Genomic DNA, 20,124 nt, shown 5'->3' on the forward strand with positions numbered 1-20,124 from the left:
TAACCAGTTTGTTAGATTGGATGTTTCTGAGCCGAGTCGAGTAATGTCTTGTGTGGTCTCTCGGTCTTCTCTTTATGATCGTATCAGGGAGCGTCAGTATGATGACCCCCATCTGCTTATCCTTAAGGACACGGTCTAGCATGGTGATGCTAATGAGGTCACTATTGGTGTTGATGGTGCATTGAGGATGCAGGGCAGGCTATGTGTGCCCAAAGTAGATGGTTTGTGTGAGTTGATTCTCTAGGAGGCTCACAGTTCACGATATTCTATTTATCCGGGTGCCGCGAAGATGTATCAGGACTTGAGACAATATTACTGGCGGAGGAGAATTAAGAAGGACATAGTGGAGTATGTAGCTCGGTGCCTAAATTTCCAGCAGGTGAAGTATGAGCATCAACGACCAGGTGGGTTGCTTCAGAAGTTAGAGATTCCGGAGTGGAAATGGGAGCGGATTACTATGGATTTCGTTGTTGGGCTTCCACGGACTCAACGGAAGTTTGATGCAGTTTGGGTGATTGTGGATAGGCTGACCAAGTTAGCTCATTTCATTCCTGTGATGACTACCTATTCTTTTGAGTAGTTGGCTCGAGTGTATATCCACGAGATCGTCAGGCTTCATGGCATACCGGTATCTATCATCTCTAACCGGGGTACGTAGTTTACATCATGGTTCTTGAGGGCCGTGTAGTATGAGTCGGGGATTCGATTGGAGTTGAGCACAACATTTCACCCTCAGACGGATGGATAGCCCGTGCGCACTATTTAGATATTAGAGGATATGCTCCGTGCGTGTGTGATGGAGTTTGGGGGTTTGTGGGATCAGTTCTTGCCTCTAGCGGAGTTTGCTTACAACAATAGTTACCAGTCGAGCATCCAGATGGCACCGTATGAGGCTATGTATGTAGGCGGTGTAGGTCTCCGGTGGGTTGGTTCAAGCCGAGTGAGGCTAGATTATTGGGTACAGACTTGGTTCAGAATGCTCGGGAGAAGGTTAAGGTGATTAAGGATAGACTACGCATAGCCCAGTCTAGACAGAAGAGTTATGGGGATCAAAAGGTTCACGATGTTGCATTCATGGTTGGGGAGCGAGTCTTGCTCCGGGTTTTGCCTATGAAGGGCGTTATGAGGTTCGGGAAGAAGGGAAAGCTGAGCTCAAGGTTTATTGGTCCCTTTGAGGTGTTGCGGCAAGTTGGGGAGGTTGCTTATGAGCTTGCTTTACCTCCCAGTCTAGCAGGAGTTCACCCAGTATTCCATATTTCTATGCTCCGAAAGTATCACGGCGATCCATCTCACGTGTTGGATTTCAGCTCAGTCCAGTTGGACAAGGATTTATCTTATGTTGAGGAGCAGGTGGAGATCCTGGATAGGCATGTTCGAAAGCTGAGGTCAAAGAATATTGCTTCTATTAAGGTTTAGTGGAGAGGCCAGCCGGTCGAGGAGGCGACTTGGGAGACCGAGCATGTTATGCGCAGCCGTTATCCTCATATGTTCACCACTTCAGGTATGTCTCTATGCTCGTTCGAGGACGAACGATTGTTTTAAGAGGGGGAGGATGTAGCGACCCGACTGGTCATTTTGAGTGTATTTGCCCCGATCCCCTATTTGCTGCTTTGCCCGTATCTGTTTCTGCTTATGTGACTTGTTGGGAGGTTTTGTTTTTGGTGTCGGAGTGTTTTGGGACACTTAGTCCCTAAAACGGAAGCTTAAGTCTTAGGATTTTGACCGTAGTCAAAATTATGTGAAGACGACTTCGGAATGGAGTTCTGTCAGTTCTGTTAGCTCCTTTGGGTGATTTTTGACTTAGGAGTGTGTCCGGACTGTGAATTTGAGCTCTGTAGCTAATTTAGGCTTGAAATGGTGAAAGTTAAATTTATAGGAGCATAGAGTGAATTTGACCGGTGGGTTGACTTTTTGATATCATGGTCGAATTCTGATTCCAAAAGTTGGAGTAGATCCGTAATGTGGAAGATGACTTGTGTGCAAAATTTGAGGTCAATCGGACGTGGTTTGGTATGGTTCAGCATCGTTTGTAGAATTTGGAGTTTCAAGTTCTTTAAGTTTCGATTGGAGGGTGATTCGTGTTTTTGTTGTTGTTTGACGTGTTTTGAGGGCTCGACTAAGTTTGTATGGTGTTTTAGGACTTGTCGGTATATTTGGTTGAGGCCTCAGGGGCCTCGGGTGTGTTTCGGTGGCCACAGGTGTGGGCACGCACGTTCGTTAGGCGAAGCGCAGAAGCAGGAATTGAGGAGATGGCCAGGGGTCGCAGGTGCGAGGGAATTTCCGCATCTGCGAGCCTGCAGATGAGCTTAAATCTCCGCATCTGTGAGCCTGCAGATGAGCTTAAAGCTCCGCTGATGTGCTTGAAGCTCCATTGATGCGCTTGAAGCTCCGCTGATGCGTAGAGTAAGCTGGAGGGAAAGATCGCAGAAGTGGACCCTTGTCCGCAGGTGCGCACACACAGGTGCGACCTCTTGCTCGCAGATGCGAACCCAGTCCCTTAAGTCATTTACGCACCTGCGAGGGAAATTCCATAGGTGCGGCATCGCAGGTGCGACAGTATGTCCGCAGATGCGGAAGAACTGGGCAGAAAATGGGATTTCGAGGGTTTGAGTCCCATTTCAATTTTGGGACTTTGAGAGCTCGGTGTGAGGCGATATTTCGAAGTTTCTTCGAAAGGATTGTTGGGGTAAGTGATTCTAACTCGGATTGGAATATTTTTCATGAATATATTGCTATTTTCATCTTCTAATTAGGGATTTGAGTTGGAAAATTAGGGAAAAATGGTAGAAAATTCATAGGCTATAATTTTGAGTTTTGGAAGGTGATTTGAGGTCGGATTAGAGTAATTCTTGTATGGTTAGACTCGTGAGTGAATTGGTGTTCGTATTTTGTGACTTTTGTCGGAATTCGAGGCGTGGGCCCGGGGGCCAAGTTGAGCCTATTTCGGATTTTGGCTTACAATTTCATATTTTTCTTATGGAATTGATTCTTTTAGCTTATATTAATTGTGTCGTACTGCTTGTGGCTAGATTCGGGGCATTTGGAGATTGATTCGAGGGGCAAAGGCATTGCGAAGTAGGATTTTGCGCGGTTTGAGGTAAGTAACAGTTTTAAATCTTGTCCTAAGGGTATGAAACCCTGGATTTTTGGTATGATGTGATTATTTTGGAGGCGACACACATGCTAGGTGACGGGCGTGTGGACGTGCACCGTAGGGGATTGTGACTTGGTCCATCCTGTGAGACTGTAAAGTCGAATAGGTTATTGTTAATACCTTTTCTCTCGGTCTTCTAGAAATTTGACCGTCATTCATGTTAGAAACCATGCTTAAGCCATATGATATCACTGTTGGGACCCTCAACGTTCGGGTTCTTGTTGAATTAGCCTCTATTTGCTGTCTTGTACTTAGTCACAGTTTGACTTGCGTGTCATATCTCCATTTCTTCTTGTTTTCTTGTTGATACTTGATATTATCTCTTTTGGCTGATTTGTATGATTTCTTGAAGTTCGAGAGGGCTGGAGAGGTTAGTGACTGAGATAGGGCCTGAGTGCCAAGCTGTGAGCTATGTGAGGGTATATGGATCGGGTTTCACGCCGCAACAAGCCTTATGGCTATTTATGGACTGTGGATCGGGTTGCACGCCGCAACGAGCCTTCAGGCGATTTATGGACTGTAGATCGGGTTGCACACCGCAGCGAGCCTTATGGCTACTTATATGATTGGGTCGGGCTGCACGCCGCAGCGATATAGCACTTGGGCTAAAAGGGGCCCCTCCGGAGTCTGCACACCCCAGTGAGCGCAGGTACCTATTGACTATGAGTACTGAGGGCTGAGAGCCGAGTGATTGAGATGTTGTGACGAGTTGAGTGACTGTTGCCCTGAGAGGTTGTACTTGCTTTTCATTTGTTGATGCACTTAGTTGCTATCCGTCATTGTTGTGAAATTTCTGAAAGATTTTATATCCGGATCACCTGAACTTGAACTGTATAAAACTGAGTTGACTTAAACTGCCGGATTTGAAAGCATATCTATTCTTTGCTGGGATTATTGAAAATGAACTGTAATTGTATAGCTCGTCACTACCTTCTCAGTTCCTTATTTGTTTTTGTTACATACTGAGTTGGTTATACTCACGCTACACCCTGCACTTCGTGTGCAGATCTAGGTATTCCCGGTCATAGCGGGTGTTGATATTTGAGTAGCAGATTCCGGAGACTATCGAGGTAGCTGTATGGCGTTCGCAGGCCTTGGCTCTCCTTCATTATCTTTATCGCATTTCAGTTATTATTCCTTAGATGTTGTTTTATACTGCTCCTGGTATAGATGCTCATGTACTTCGTGACACCCCGATGTCGGGCTAATTTTTCCGCACTTATGCTATTGGGTTTTACCCCATTTTTATGAAAAACTCCGATCATTTTAAATGTCTTAATTCATTTCTGTTAAATGTTGAAAGTGTTTTGGAAATGTCGGCTTGCCTAGTATCATGATAGGTTCCGTCACGACGTGTTAGGTTTTGGGTCATGACAAGTTGGTATCAGAGCCTAGGTTACATAGGTCTCACGAGTCATGAGCAGGTTTAGTAGAGTCTAGCGGATCGATATGGAGACGTTTGTACTTATCTTTGAAAGGCTGCCGAACCCTTAGGAAACTTCACATTCTTGAATTCTTGTCGGGCGAATCTTTTGATTCTGGTAACTAAATTTCTGTTGTTCTAATTCTCTCACATATGGTGAGGATGCGTACTACGGGGCAGGATGGACAGCCACCAGTACCACCAGTCAGGGCCGCGAGAGGCTGAGGTCACGGTAGGGGCAGAGGTGCAGCTCGCACCGCAGCTAGGCCAGTACCTGCAGATCCACTAGTTGCCCTATTTCAGGAGTAGGCTCTAGTTGTGGACGAGCCTGTGGCGCCAGCTCAGACACCACCTGTGCCTATTGTGATTCCAGGACTTCAGGAGGCCTTAGCTCAGATCCTGACCGCATGTACCAGTCTTGCTCAGGCAGTCTCTTTCCGGCCGTAGTAGCCACTTCTCAAGCCGGGGAGGTACTCAGACTCCCACCGCCGGCACACCAGAGCAGGTGGTACAGGGATTCCAGACACTTGGGGCACCACCAGCCCAGCCGGTTGCAGTTGCTCAGGACTTTGTGGTTCCTGTCATGCCTGATGATGAGCATCGTTGATTGGAGAGGTTTGGGAGACTCCAGCCTCCATCTTTCAGTGGTGCTGAGGGAGAGGATGCACAGGGCTTCTTAGATAGGTGCCAGAGGATACTCCGTACCGCAGGTATTCTAGAGGCCAGTGGGGTCTCGTTCACTACTTTTCAATTCTCTAGGGCTGCCTTCAGTTGGTGGGAGGCTTACGAGAGACGTAGGCCGGTCGGTGTAGCACCCCTTACGTGGAAGCAATTCTCCGGTCTATTCCTGGAGAAGTTCGTGCACAGTCCCGCAGAGAGGAGCTGCGTAGGCAGTTTGAGCAGCTTCATCAAGGTGATATGTCCGTGACGCAGCATGAGATGAGATTTTCAGAGTTGACCCGTAATGCTATCTGGTTGGTTCCCACAGACAGGGAGAGGATCAGGAGGTTCATAGATGGCCTCAATTTTTAGCTGCGATTCCTTATGACTCGAGAGAGAGAGTGTCTGGTGCTACTTTTGATGAGGTTGTTGACATTACTCGTCAGATTGAGATGGTTCGTAGCCACGAGCGGGTCGAAAGGGAGGCTAAGAGGCCTCGTGGTTAGAGTGGATTTAGCGGTGTTCCTTCTGGGTCAGTTCTACCATGGTAGAGGTTGTCCTTTCAGACATGCTTAGACGCTTCACCCAGTTCACCGTGGTGCATCATCTGGCCATGGTTCACACAGTTATTAGTAAGGCCATTCATCTCTTAGTGCTCTCCCAGCTCAAAGTTCATCCCGTGCTCCATCGGGTCAGATCTCGTCTATACGAGGTCCTTCTACCAGTTATCCCATTCCCCGGGGCTCCCTTTAGTTCCCAGCACCAGCACCGGGGAGTTGCTATGAGTGTGGAGAATTTGGTCACATGAGAAGGCTGTGTCCTCGCCTAGTGGGAGGTCCAACTCAGTAGAGGAGCCAGTCTATGATGTCAGCACCAGTTTCTTCACCACTCGCTCAGCCAGCTCGGAGTGGAGCCCGGTCAGCTAGGGGCCGCCCGAGAGGGGGAGGCCGATCAGGGGGGCCAGGTATGTTTCTATGCTCTTCCTGCCAGACCAGATGCCATTGCTTCGGATTCTATGATTACAGATATTGTCTCAGTTTGCCATAGAGATGCCTCTGTATTATTTGACTATGGTTCCACTTATTCATATGTGTTCTCGTATTTCGCTCATTTTCTGGATATGCCCCGTGAGTCTCTAGTTTCACATGTTCATGTATCTACGCCGGTGGGTGATACTGTCATTGTGGACCGTGTATATCGATCATGTGTGGTGACTATTGGGAGTCTGGAGACTAGAGTGGATCTCTTATTGCTTAGTATGGTCGATTTTGACGTGATTTTGGATATGGATTGGTTGTCTCCATGTCATGTTTTCTAAATTGTCACGCTAAGACCGTGACATTGGCGATGCCGGGTTTGCCGAGGGTTGAGTGGAGAGACTCTATAGACTATGTTCCTAGTAGAGTGATTTCATACTTGAAGGCTCAGCAGATGGTTGAGAAGGGTTGTTTATCTTATCTGGCCTTTGTGAGGGATGTTAGTACAGAGACCCCTGCCTTTGATTCTGTTCCGGTGGTGTGAGAGTTTCCGGAGTGTTTCTTGCAGACCTGCCGGGCATGCCGCCCGACATGGATATTGATTTCGGTATTGATTTGTTGCCGAGCACTTAGCCCATTTCTATTCCACCGTATCGTATGACATCGGCGGAGTTGAAAGAATTGAATGAGCAGCTTCAGGAACTCCTTGATAAAGGGTTTATTTGGCCTAGCGTGTCACCTTGGGGTGCACGAGTTCTATTTGTAAAGAAGAAGGATGGTACTATGAGAATGGGCATTGATTACAGGCAGTTGAACAAAGTGACAATCAAGAACAAGTATCCATTGCCGCGTACTGATTATTTTTTTGACCAGCTTCAGGGAGCGAGGGTGTTCTCCAAAATTAATTTGAGGTCAGGGTATCACTAGCTGAAGATTCAGGACTCAGATATTCTTAAGACAGCTTTCAGAACCCGATATGGCCATTATGAGTTCCTTGTGATGTCTTTTGGGCTGACCAACACCCCAGCAATGTTTATGCATCTGATGAACAGTGTGTTTCAACCTTATTTGGACTCTTTCGTTATTGTATTCATTGATGATATCCTAGTGTACTCTCGTAGCCAGGAGGAGCATGCCCAACATCTGAGGATTGTGTTACAACAGTTGAAGGAGGAGAAGCTTTATGCAAAGTTCTCCAAGTGTGAGTTTTGGCTCAGTTCAATGGCGTTCTTGGGACACGTGGTGTCCAGTGAGGGTATTCAGATAGACCCGAAGAAGATAGAGGCGGTTTATAGTTGGCCCAGACCGTCCTCAGCCACAGAGATTCAGAGTTTTCTCGATTTGGTTGGTTATTAGAGCCGTTTTGTGGAGGGCTTCTCATCTATTACATCGCTCTTGACTAAATTGACCCAAAAGGGTGCTCCTTTCAGGTGGTCGGAGGAGTGCGAGGAGAGCTTTCAGAAGCTCAAGACTACTTTGACCACGACTCCAGTTCTAGTTCTACCATCAGCTTCTGGTTATTACACAGTGTATTGTGATGCCTCGCGGATCGGTATTGGGTGTGTTCTGATGCAGGAAGGTAGAGTGATTGCTTATGCTTCGCGCCAGTTGAAGCCTTATGAGAAGAACTATCCTATCCATAACTTTGAGTTAGCAACTATTGTTCACGCCTTGAAGATTTGGCGGCACTATTTGTACGGGGTCCATTGTGAGATTTACACTAATCATCGGAGTTTGCAGCATCTGTTCAAACAAAAGGATCTTAACTTGCGTCAGCAGAGGTGGTTAGAGCTTCTTAAGGACTATGATATCACCATTTTGTAACATCCAGGTAAGGCCAATGTGGTGGTCGATGCCCTGAGTCGTCGGGCGAAGAGTTTGGGGAGCTTAGCATATCTTCTAGTAGCAGAGAGGTCGTTGGCATTGGATGTTTAGGCCTTAGCTAGCGAGTTTGTTAGATTGGATATTTCTGAGCCGAGTCGAGTATTGGCTTGTGTGGTCTCTCGGTCTTCTCTTTATGATTGTATCAGGGAGCATCAGTATGATAACCCCCATCTGCTTGTCCTTAAGGACACGGTCCAACACGGTGATACTAAGGAGGTCACTATTGGGGTTGATGGTACATTGAGGATGCAGGGAAGGCTATGTGTGCCCAAAGTAGATGGTTTGCATGAGTTGATTCTCTAGGAGGCTCACAGTTTGCGGTATTCTATTCATCCGGGTGCCACGAAGATGTATCAGGACTTGAGACAACATTACTGGTGGAGGAGAATGAAGAAGGATATAGTGGAGTATGTAGCTCAGTGCCTAAATTGCCAGCAGGTGAATTATGAACATCAGCGACCAGGTGAGTTACTTCAGAAGTTAGAAATTCCGGAGTGGAAATGGGAGCGTATCACTATGGATTTCATTGTTGGGCTTCCACGAACTCAACGGAAGTTTGATGCAGTTTGGGTGATTGTGGATATGCTGACCAAGTCAGCTCATTTCATTCCTATGATGACTACCTATTCTTTCGAGCAGCTGGCTCGAGTGTATATTCGCGAGATCGTCAGGCTTCATGACGTACTGGTATCTATCATCTCTGACCGAGCTACGCAGTTTACATCACGGTTCTGGAGGGCCGTGTAGTATGAGTTGGGGACTCGAGTGGAGTTGAGCACAACATTTCACCCTCAAACGGGCGGACAGTCTGAGCGCACTATTCAATTATTAGAGGATATGCTCCGTGCGTGTGTGATAGAGTTTGGGGGTTTGTGGGATCAGTTGTTGCCACTAGCGGAGTTTGCTTACAACAACAATTACCAGTCGAGCATCCATATGGCACCGTATAAGGCTCTGTATGGTAGGCGGTGTAGGTCTCCGATGGGTTGGTTCGAGCCAGGCGAGGCTAGATTATTGGGTACAGACTTGGTTCAGGATGCTCTGGAGAAGGTTAAGGTGATTAAGGATAGACTACGCACAACCCAGTCCGGACAGAAGAGTTATGCGGATCGGAAGGTTCGCGATGTTGCATTCATGGTTGGGGAGTGGGTCTTGCTCCGGGTTTCGCCTATGAAGGGCATTATGAGGTTCAGGAAGAAGGGAAAGCTGAGTCCAAGGTTCATTGGTCCCTTTGAGGCGTTGTGGCGAGTTGGGGAGGTTGCTTTTGAGCTTGCTTTACCTCCCAGTCTAGCGGGAGTTCACCCAGTATTCAATGTTTCTATGCTCCGGACGTATCACGGGGATCCGTCTTACGCGTTGGATTTCAGCTCAGTCCAGTTGGACAAGGATTTATCTTATGCTGAGGAGCAGGTGGTGATCTTGGATAGGCAGGTTCGAAAATTGAGGTCAAAGAATATTGCTTATGTGAAGGTTCAGTGGAGGGGCCAGCCGGTCAAGGAGGCGACTTGGGAGACCGAGCATATTATGCGCAGCCGTTATCCTCATCTTTTCACCACTTCAGGTATCTCTCTATGCTTGTTTGAGGACGAATAAAGGTTTCGTGGTATTTTGGGACACTTAGTCCCTATAACGGAAGCTTAAGTCTTAGAATTTTGACCGTAGTCATAATTGTGTGAAGACGACTTCGGAATGGAGTTTTGTCGGTTCCGTTAGCTCCGTTGGGTGATTTTGGACTTAGGAGTGTGTTTGGATTGTGAATTTGAGCTATGCAGCTAATTTAGGCTTGAAATGGCGAAAGTCTAATTTTTGAGAAGTTTGACCGGGGGGTTGACTTTTTGATATCGGGATCTGATTCCGATTCCGAAAGTTGGAGTAGGTGTGTATTGTGGAAGATGACTTGTGTGCAAAATTTGAGGCCAATCGGACGTGGTTTGGTATGGTTCGACATCGTTTTTAGAATTTGGAGTTTTAAGTTCGTTAAGTTTGGATTGGAGGGTGATTCATGTTTTTGTTATTGTTTGACATGTTTTGAGGGCTCGCCTAAGTTCGTATGGTATTTTAGGACTTGTCGGTATATTTGGTTGAGGTCTTGGGGGCCTCGGGTGTGTTTCTGATGTTTAACGGTTTGAATTTGGACTTAGGCAAATTGCTGAAGCTTTGAAGCTTCTGGTATAATCGCACCTGCAGTGGGTGGCCGCAGGTGCGGGCACGCGCGTGCGTTAGGCCAAGCGCAGAAGTGAGAATTGAGGAGATGGTCAGGGATCGCAGGTGCGAGGGAATTTCCGCATCGCGAGCCCGCAGATGCGCTTGAAGCTCCGCAGATGCGGAGAGTGAGCTGGAGGGAAAGATGGAAGAAGCGGACCCTTGTCTGTAGGTGCGCACACGCAGGTGCGACCTCTTGCTCGCAGATTCGAACCTAGTCCCTTAAGTCATTTATGCACATGCAAGGGAAATTCCGCAGGTACGGCGTCACAGGTGCGACAGTATGTCCGTAGATGCGGAAGAACTAGGCAGAAAATGGGATTTCGAGGGTTTGAGTCCCATTTCGATTTTGGGACTTTGAGTGCTCGGTGTGAGGCGAGTTTTCGAGGTTTCTTCGAGATGATTGTTGGGGTAAGTGATTCTAACTCGGATTGGACTATATTTCATGAATCTATTGCTATTTTCATCTTCTAATGAGGGATTTGAGTTGGAAAATTTGGGAAAATGGTAGAAACTTCATTGGCTATAATTTCGAGTTTTGGAAGGTGATTTGAGGTCGGATTCGAGTATTTCTTGTACGGTTAGACTCGTGAGTGAATGGCTGTTCATATTTTGTGACTTTTGTTGGAATTCGAGGCATGGGCCCGAGGGTCGGGTTGAGCCTATTTCGGATTTTGCTTACAATTTCGTATTATTCTTGTGGAATTGATTCTTTTAGCCTATATTAATTATATCGTACTGCTTGTGGCTAGATTCGTGGCGTTTGGAGATTGATTCGAGGGGCAAAGGCATGAAGGAGTAGGATTTTATGCGGTTTGAGGTAACAGTTTTAAATCTGGTCCTGAGGGTATGAAACCTTGGATTTTTGGTATGATGTGATTATTTTAGAGATGACGCACATGATAGGTGATGGGCGTGTGGGCGTGCACCGTGGAGGATTGTGACTTGGTCTATCCTGTGAGACTGTAAAGTCGAAGAGCTTATTGTTAATACCTGTTCTCTTTGTATTATAGAAATTTGACCGTCATTGATGTTAGAAACCATGCTTAAGACATATGATATCACTGTTGGGACCCTCAGCGGTCGGGCTCTTGTTGAATTAGCCGCTATTTGCTGTCTTGTACTCAGTCACAGTTCGACTTGCGTGTCATATATCCATTTCTTCTTGTTTTCTTGTTGATACTTGATATTATCTCTTTTGGATGATTTGTATAATTTCTGGAAGCCCGAGAGGTTAGTGACTGAGATAAGGCCTGAGCACCGAGCTGTGAGCTATGTGAGGGTATATGGATCGGGTTGCACGCCGCAATGAGCCTTATGGCTATTTATGGACTGTGGATCTGGTTGCACGCCACAATGAGCCTTATGGCTATTTATGGACTGTGGATCAGGTTTCACGCCGCAACGAGCCTTATGGCTACTTATATTATTGGGTCGGGCTACACGCCGCAACGATATAGCGCTTGGGCTGAAAGGAGCCCCTCCGGAGTCTGCACACCCCCAGTGAGCGCAGATACCTATTGAGTGTGAGTACTGGGAGCTGAGAGTCGAGTGATTGAGCTGTTGTGACGAGTTGAGTGACTATAGCCCTGAGAGGCTGTAATTACTTTTCATTTGTTGATGCACTTAGCTGCTATCCGTTATTGTTGTGAAATTTCTGAAAGATTTTATATCCGGATCACGTGAACTTGAACTGTATAAAACTGAGTTGACTTAAACTGTCGGATTTGAAAGAATGTCTATTCTTTGCTGGGATTATTGAAAATGAACTGTAATTGTATAGCTCGCCACTACCTTCTCGGTTCCTTATTTATTTTTGTTACTTACGGAGTTGGTTGTACTCACGCTACACCCTGCACTTCGTGTACAGATCCAGGTGTTCTCGGTAATAATGGGTGTTGATAGTTGAGCAGCAGATTCCGGAGACTATCGAGGTAGCTGCATGGCGTTCGCAGGCCTTGGCTCTCCTTCATTATCTTTATCGCATTTCACTTCTTATTCCTTAGGTGTTGTTTTAGACTGCTCCTGGTATAGATGCTCATGTACTCAGTGACACCCCGATGTCGGGCTAATTTTTTTGCACTTATACTATTGGATTTTACCCCGTTTTTATGAAAAATTTCGATCATTTAAAATGTCTTAATTCATTTCTGTTAAATGTTGAAAGTGTTTTGAAAATGTCGGCTTGCCTAGTATCGCGATAGGCGCCATCACGATGGGTTAGGTTTTGGGTCGTGATAATATGTGTCGATCGGATCCTCCAAAAGTAATACATATTTGAAGGATGACACGAATGCGACAATATTTTTGGAGAGTCCAAGCAACGTAGACACTAACTTTTTCCAATCTAAATTTCATGAAAAATATATATGAGGAAAATAGGAAGGACTTATTAGGTTCCAATCACTTTATTTGTATTTGCTTGTGTAATTTTCCCTTCAACAACCCTTGCTAAGCCAAAATCTGATATTTTTGGGTTCAACTCTTCATCTAATAATATATTACTTGTTTTGAGATCTCTATGAATGATCCTTAACCTTGAGTCATAATGTAGATAAAGAAGTCCTCTAGCAATTCCCTCTATAATTTCAAATCTCTTCCTCCAATCCAATTTCATGCATAGTTTTCGATCTTGTGGAGCCGCCATGTAAAGAAATAAGTAAAGAAATTTTACACTATCAGGTCAGTAGTTCGAAAGAAGTAAGATATATACGTTAAACTCGTAAGCAAAAGATACTAACCAAATATGAAGGTGTCTAAACTTTTGTTTGCCATATACTCATAGAGTAAAATGTTTTCACTTGATTGGATGCAATAATCCAAAAGTCTAACAAGATTTCGATGTTGAAGCCTTGCAATCAACATTACTTCATTCTTGAATTCATTTATCCCTTGTCCAGAATGATTTGATAGCCTTTTCACTGCAATTTCTCTTCCTCCTGAAAAAAATCCCCTAAAACAAAATTTCCATAAGTTATACTACAATCAAGAAATAATCAATCACTTGATAATAACGTGACACAATTTTTTCAGAAAAGAACTAATTATGTTGGTTAGGCGCACGTCAGGGGTTCGATCCATCGCAAAGTGAAATAAGCTAGAGGAACTGGCTTATTATCTACCGTTTTCGACTATGCGCAACTGGCTCTCGGGAATTTCTCTGTTATAAAATTTATAATAAAATGTGATACTGTAAAAACCTTGTAAACAGGACCAAATCCCCCTTGTCCAAGCTTATTTTGTTCTGAGAAGTCATCTGTTGCCATTAATATGCTTTCAAAACTAAAGAATGGAACTTCAATATCATCATCTGGAATATCAATTAGCTCTGCTTCTCCTTCAGTATTTTGCATGAGAGATTTTGTAGTACTCTGTATATTTACACAAAACCAAAAAAACAAAAAAGAAGAGAAAGACAAATGAGTTTATAAACCTTAGAATACTAGTTTTAAGTACATATGTGTGTGCATAGAGGATTGAACCTGGTGAAATTAAAGTAAAGTGATTTAATACTATTTTACTCCAAATTAAGTTTGTCTGCTTCATTTGGTCGGACCTTTTTCCTTTTCTTGAACTTTTATTTTGGATCTCCTAATTAAGTTGATTTTCTTTCTGACTCATGGAGAGGGAATTAAAAAACTATTTAGATCCTAATAAAATCATAAAATCAACTTTAAGGGACTATCTAGGTATTTAACGTTCAATAAACATAATTTTTTTTTCAACAGTGGACAAAGCAGTGAAAGTAGGTTAAATGAAGCAGTGAAAGTAGATTTTTTCCTGTGATAAGGGATGCCATAAACTGAAACAAACGATTGATTTCATGATTTGAGATGACAATTTTCTTTATACAACATGCATCCGCTTTCTTTTTTCAAAAATTAAATGAAGTTGGTTCTGAACTTCTAATGTAAATTAAAAACCCCTGCATTGTTTTGGTTATGCAGATCATATAGGGTCCGAGTTCAATAATAAGGGAAGAGTGCAGTACTATTTGTAGGCCCTGAAAAACGAAGACACTCGCTCAACAAGAAATTAGCATCTTGTCAACTCTTATTGTGGTTAATCATGGCAAGGAAGAGCTTCCAAAAAATAAAAAATCGAGATAATATTTTTCAAAAATAAGCGTTCTGAGGAGGTCATATTTTATAATAAACAGAAAGCTCTTGGTAAGAGAACAAAGAACATTTCTAATTTATGTAGAATTGAGATTGTAATTATTATTATTTTGATTAAGGACGAATTATTTGTATTTGGTGATCCAAATGTTGAATCGATTGTGGACTAACAATCATTTGAGCTTATGTCAAGCTGCAAAATGATATATGAGAAGGCTAGTTGTCATAAAAAATGGATAAGTTGGAAAAGGGAAAAAATAAAGGCAGTAGATGATGAGGAAAAAGGAAAAGCAATTGAAGATAATCCCGCACACTCTACATTACAGATTTTCAAGTCGTCTGATCAACTTGAGAAATTGAATCAAAAGATCGACAAATTTGAAAGACAATTTCTTATCCAATTCTCTTTCAAGTTCGTCGATCCTTTGATCTAATTTCTCATTTTTTTTCATATCAGTTGCCTTAAAAATCTTCAGTGTAGAGTGTGTGGAATTACTTCCAATAAGTTTTCCTTTTTCCTCATCATCTACTACCTTTTTTGTTTTTCTTCTTTTCTATTTTATCTTTTTTTTTTTACAACCACTAGCCTTCATATATTACTCTATAGCTTGACAAATGCTTTAATGATTGTTTTGAATTAAACAATCAATCGACAAATCGGTTCAACATTCGGATTGCCAAATAGAAATGGTTCACCACTAATCAAAATAATAATAATTGTAATCTCAATTCCACATAAACTAGAAAGGTCCTTTGCTTTCTTACGAAGCGCTTTCTGCATATTGTAGAACATGACCTCCTCAGAACACTTATTTTTGAGAAACTTTTATCTTGATTTTTCTTTTGTTTTGAAAGCTCTTCCTTTTCATGATTACCACAATAAGATATGAAAGATACAAAATTCTTATTCAATGAGCGTCTGAGTTAAGCTGTATTGAGGAATCGTTTTGTCGCAATCAATCAAGAAAGCCCCAACTGAATAAATTCATGTATTTCACATAATTCTTCTAGTCATGTCTTTACCTCTTTACCACCTTTATTTCCTATGTAGAATGATGGAGATGGAGTACTTGGGATCAACTGAATTCTAAAACTACAAAACCAATGGATTTTACATCGGAAGAACAAGATCGCCATCAACAACCCCAATAGTTTGGAAGATATTACGGGAAAAGGTTTTAGCACCGGTGTATCCTATACATATTCAAGTTTATTCGAAGTATCCAATATTGGGCAGAGCCAGGGGCGGAAGGGGGTTCGTTCGCTGAAATATTACACTATATATACTACACACATAATAATAATCTAAAGAAAACACACATCGAGACGAAACGCTTATACTCACGAAAGGCCCGATTATCAATCATAAGCACGCCAGGTGCATAATACAAATCCTGGGGAGACGGGTAGTGTCACGCACTATAAAACTCAAGCACAACTAAGGTGCGATATATGATCTGCATCTCGAGAGCCATCCTGCTCACATAATACCACAAACCATACGAGACCTCAATACGAGTGCAAATAATCAAACCACCTGGTATAATATAGATTACACGGAATAGTTGACGACATAAATAACATCCAAGGCCCGAAGACCCTTCCGAAAACAATGCTATGCTGGGATGAGCACACCCGGCTTGATATAGAGCCCACATTTATATTTAGATCCATCCACGGACCTCAAACTGATTCTGATCATACCATGCTTGGCTAAATAGCCTCTCAAGGACCCACAATGACCTATTTACGACACATAAGAATAGCCGTCAAATCCGAAAAAAACTTCCACATTCCACAACCAAATGAACCGAGCGCCCTTCAGGCATAAATTCTCACATTAGTGATATTACCACAATTTCCATACTTAGTTTTAAATCTTTAACCAATCAAGTTACTACATGTCACACTTATATAATCTTCCCGTGGGATACACTTCCACGACCCTCCGCACCAGGTAACAAGTCTGTACATCCATACCACCGGTCACACAAATGCTGTAAAGCAAATCAAGAGGCTGCAAATCAGTACACAAAGCCTCTTGCACATGACACTGATCTCAGGTGACGCTAAGGACAATACCAGCTTACTCTAAACATCTGAATTCTTCCCTGCTTATCCGAGCTCGTGACATTCTTGTCGACATCAACTGCAACCTTGATCCTCAACTTCCAATTCCCATGACGTTCACTGCACCTAACATACCAATACGCAAGAGTACAAGAATTTTATCATAACTCCCGAACCATCAATAGGGTACACACTTCATCATATAGAATCTTTTCACTTAACTCATTTCAGGAGAACCATTGATACACGTGACTGAATTCACATAACCGCAGAAAAATATAAACCTCGAGTGGTGGTCTAAACTACCATAATTCTTCCGGGATTCATCTACACATAACATGCCATAATACTCGAATGCCTACAAATAAAATCAATTATGGCGGCCGTTAAACCTCGCACGTACCGCCACAAATCATATGTATAACTCAACATGCTGAAGGAACTGATCATTGCCATCATCATGCCAATTCAACCATAGCTAACCGAATCCGACTTCTTCTAATTTACTCTGGACTTGCCGTAGGAATAATAATAGCTCCATTCAAAACATTATGAACCCAAGTCCGCACTCATCCTGAGTGACCTTATTTCACGAGACCACGTTGTCTCCAAAACCCACGAACCATCTCATACCTTCCTTATACGCATATTCGCATCTTCAACTGGTACACCCATTCTGAAAACCCCTATATGAATCCGAAGTTATTTTCTCCCATTCCTCAAATGCCACATCGCAGACCGACGATAACATAGAACATTCCAAGTCCCTTTTTTTATAATCTGCTGCCAAAACTCGGTACTTAACCATACCACGTACTCGAAATCCTTAGGCACCACGCCTTAAATTTTTAACTTACTAGGACAATTGTTGGGAGTCACCCACTCTGACTTGTCCCCGAATATAATCAAACTCCAAGGCTCTGCTAGCACATGAACACCCTCTCGAAGAAGCAACCGGTTGAATTCCTTTCCTTATACATCACATCAATATGAAGCATAGACTTTGAGTCTACCCAAGACATGAACCATGAACCGATAAGGCCAAAGATAGCGCACATTCCTCAAATCCTTTGCTCAAGTTACCATTGATCTCTTCTTTCCTTAGTCGTAATAACCCATTAATACACCGATAACCAGAAACCGCACAAGTTGTCAACTACGCAATCCAATCATAGGTGGTGGGGCTCTCCCACTTATCTTGAAACTACAATTACATAACCCTGGGGCCCACCAAGGTTCCTCCTTCCCCATTGACATTAGCTAAAAGTCCAACAATGCATTCCAAACTCGAAGTCATGTTGCATCCAAATAAAATCCATGGCCCTGGTCACTGCCCATCACGATTCCCAAATTGCTTTAAGCTTCCCTCAAGGCGTGTGGCTATCCTACCATGGAACGCATATGCTACTCTGCCACTCTCCCACTTTGGTCAAACTCTCCTCCTTTAAGTAATACTCGACTTTTGTTTTCTTACACTTGGCCTTCTAGAGGTTTAAAGACCGCAAGACACCTCCCACATGTCCTTCCTCATCCTTCGCTGCCCAGTTGTTGCCTTAAATAAAAATCCATCTCAGTAACGCTTGAGCTAATAAATTGCCACCAACCCTAAGCCTTCTAGAAGATCATCCTTCTCGAGCCATCAACATTAGAAATACCCCTTTGATTCCGAAATCGCTACACTCCGTTATCTCTGACAACCGAATCTCAAGCGCTATTTCACAACACCCTGCCCCTAAGGCAATTTGAAGAAGACTATAACACCGGCGAAACACGTTCAATAAAGGACGACGACAACACATCACAGATGAAAATTCCACCACGTTCAAAATACCAAGTCTCGTTACTCCATCAATCCAAACACTCATAGTCTGATTGCCTTTCCTCCGCTGGAAGTAAAACACAAAGCCTCTGAATTATGCACTGAGTAAAACCTTCTTTCAAGTCATTCATTGCCTCGACGCATAGACAGGCATCCTACCATTACACAATCACGGTGCGATAACAACGCACGAGTCGTCATAACAATCAATGCCAAATCTTATAACCATAGAAAATACTGATGTTGAGCTGAAACGACAGGCCGGCCTTCCACTAGGCGACAGTAATTGCCCAATCAAACACGCAGGCAGAGACACCCTGCACCACCTCTGTAGTACCATGAAAATTCCTTGATTCCCAATCTATAACAAGCGCTTCACGTCGCATAAGATTGAATATGAAAGAAATAAAGGTACAACCCTCAAAGAATCAATTTGCACGATGAGGAATCAAGAAGGGAAGTGCTCTTAATAGTCTTGTAGCCTCTCGAAGATAAGTACAGACGTCTCTGTACCGATCTGCAAGACTCTACTAGACTCGCCCATGACTAGTGAGACCTAAGCGAACCAAGCACTCTGATACCATGTTGTCACGACCCAAAATCCATAAAGATCTCGATGGCGCCAGACACCATTGTCAGGCAAGCCAATAATAATTACTTAATTGGGTTCTCATTTTATTATTTTTGAAATCATATTTTTCTTCAATTTTAATAGTAAAGAATGGGAATTTACAAAGTAAATAATAATACTTTTAACAAATTCAATACAGAACAACCCATAATCCTCCCAAAACCTGGTGTCACAAGTGCATGAACATTAACTAGGAATATAAAATAAAATACAGCAGCTGTCCGGAATACAAATTGGACATGAAAACTGTAAATACTCTGAAGGAGACTCTGATGGCTGCGGGTCGACAAATGGAATGCAGCTCACCTAGGTCCCTGCATGTATACACACCTCCCCTCTCACATGGCCTCTAGACAAATATGTGCTTGCACAAAAATGTGCAACAAGTGTAGTATGAGTACGTAAGCAACGTGTACCCAGTAAGTATCTAGCCTAACCCTAGAGAAGTAGTGAAGAGGGGTCGACATCGACACTCACTAGTGGTCCAACAACATAAGGTACAGCAAAGAGGTAGCAAATATGAGGCGGAGTAAGTAAGTGAAATAGACAAATATAGATCACGTGGTACAAATCCCCTCTCTTTATGAGGAACTCAAGCTCTTCATTAGAAATTCCCTCTTTAACCGGAGCATATATATAGGTATAGTGAAACTCATCAAGTGGCTACCATAATTCAAATCCAGAATTTACAGATACACTAGCTTCTTGGGAAGTTTTACGCACGATTTCATGGGAATGTGATATAGGAAATGTCGAGGCGTACGACCCGATCTAATATAATAATAAAACTGTGCACTGCCGAGGGTCTAACAGCCCGAACCATATGATAAATCAATTAACCTGCCGAGGTAAATGGCCCGCTCCCATGAGAGTGTGGTACATAAATCCCGCCGAGGTGAACTGCCCGATCCCATAAGAAGTGAAATACAAATTCCTGCCGAAGGCGAACGGCCCGATCCCATAAGAGTGAAATACAATTTCCTACCGAGGAGAACAACCCGATCCCATAAGACTAAGAAGATTTGACGGGTCCTTCACCCCACTCACGAATAAACGTGTGAGTTGTAATTTCTTTAACAAAATATATATATATATATATATATATATATATATATATATATATATATATATATATATATATATATATATATATATATATATATATATATATATATATATATATATA

This window comes from Nicotiana tabacum, chromosome 13 (genome assembly GCF_000715075.1).
Source record: "Nicotiana tabacum cultivar K326 chromosome 13, ASM71507v2, whole genome shotgun sequence".
Taxonomy (NCBI): Eukaryota; Viridiplantae; Streptophyta; class Magnoliopsida; order Solanales; family Solanaceae; genus Nicotiana; species Nicotiana tabacum.